Source organism: Gavialis gangeticus, unplaced genomic scaffold (assembly GCF_001723915.1).
Source record: "Gavialis gangeticus isolate Ggan-Ray unplaced genomic scaffold, GavGan_comp1, whole genome shotgun sequence".
NCBI lineage: Eukaryota > Metazoa > Chordata > Crocodylia > Gavialidae > Gavialis > Gavialis gangeticus.
In genome coordinates this window covers 54,509,501-54,511,151 of record NW_017728994.1, presented here as the reverse complement: position 1 = coordinate 54,511,151, position 1,651 = coordinate 54,509,501, and the positions used below count along the sequence as shown (strand labels likewise).

Here is a 1,651-nt window from a genome sequence, read left to right as displayed (position 1 = left end):
GACCTGGCAGATGAGCAAAATTATACTTCTGTGTCCTTTGTCAAACCCTTGACATCATGATGTATGAAAGTACATGCTATAGGAAGCTACATGCTCACAGTATCTTCCTGCCGCTCTCATCACTGACTCTATGTTTTTGCGCATGACCATATATTCTCTCAAAAATGCTTTTTCTAATGAAGTTGGGGCTATGACTTTGTTTCCGTGTATGTTTGTAATAGGAATCCTACTGTGGGAGATTAGGGAATTGTAACAAATGCTGCTGTTTCTATTAAATGATTTAGCCAGATATATTTATCTATCACTGCACTTAAAAATCTTGCAGTCCTGAACACTTGCGCATCTACAGCAGAGGTCGGCAAAATGCGGCCCAGGGGCCAGATGTGGCCCATCAGGCCATTCTATCCGGCCCATTGGGCCCCTAAAAAATTTAGAAAATTAATATTAATCTGCCCCGGGCTGCCTGTCATGCAGCCCTCGATGGCTTGCCGAAACTCAATAAGCGGCCCTCCGCCCCAAAAAATTGCCCACCCCGATCTACAGCAAAAGCAACAGGGGTTGGCTTATAAGCAGTATTGAGTTGAAGCTGAATCTGGATGGGAGCACATTATGCACTTCAGAATAGATATAAGAATCAAACAGCTAAGAGAACGGCTTTCACACAGATTGGAATCAGGCTTCTTATTCAAGCAGGCTCATTTTATAGCTCTCCCTCAAGCTTAGTCTTAACTGCTATAAGTTTAAGCACATGATCAGAAGCTGAGCTATTGCTTTTAATGACATATACTGCAGGCTACTGAAATACTTCCCTACAGGAATGGCAAGCTAGTTATTTCAAATCCCTACGTTCCAAAAAGGAAAGAGAATATCGTAAAGCTTACCTTACTTCCCACTAGAAGGTGATGGGCTGTGGGTCAATATTTATATCCTTTTGGCTTCCTGTGCAGCTCGTAGTGAATGTTCAAGACTTGTTTTCACAAGCAGGGCATGTGACAGGACTGCTGCTTAAACCATCAGTTGTGCTGTTTTAATAAACTGGGCTCCAATGCACAGAGGTAACCTTTGTGCCTACATTGCAACAGGCTCAAAGGTAAAAAAAATATACCTAATCAATATGAAGAGTAACTTCGACTGGCTAGAAATGTCAATGCAGCAAAAGCTTAAACACCGGGTGCTTACGCAATGGCTGTTCAAAGGAAAAGCACTCCTTATAAAGTTAACACCAGCCCAGAGAAAGCTGCACGCTTGGCATTTCATTAGGGCTCTCCTTTGTCTTGAGGGCTTGGGATATTTTATCAGGAAGACTTCATTGAGACTGGGTCCTCTTATACCACACTTGTAACGGGCTGCCAGATTATAATGGTCTCTCCGTTACAATGAAGTGAGGGAGAGGCATAAGCATGGTGGGCATATATTGCTCTGAGCTTTGGAGAGGGGCAGGCCTCCTCTGGAGCGGAGCCTGTGCTTTACTGTTATCAGGAGGGGCAATGTCATTTCTCCCTGGCCTTCTTCCTTCATCCCCTCCAGTCGGGATTCTGGGGAAGCGGAGGAGGCCTGGCTGCAGTGAGAAACTTAGGACCAGCAGCTTCATGGATAATTTTATCCAGATGCGTGAGGGGACCACTTTTGTCACTGGCTTATAGTGTAAAGG

The 1,651-nt window shown here is 44.4% G+C and overlaps 1 protein-coding gene across 2 annotated transcripts in view; it reads right to left on the bottom strand.

The window, feature by feature from the left end:
- ACSL5 (acyl-CoA synthetase long-chain family member 5) overlaps positions 1-1,017 on the bottom strand; it is a 38,606-nt gene extending 37,589 nt beyond the window's left edge. For both annotated transcript variants that reach the window (XM_019502801.1, XM_019502803.1), the window contains exon 1: positions 882-1,017. The gene's annotated coding sequence lies outside the window, so the exon portion shown is untranslated. The remainder of the gene's footprint in view (positions 1-881) is intronic.
- Between the last annotated feature and the right edge of the window lie 634 nt (positions 1,018-1,651).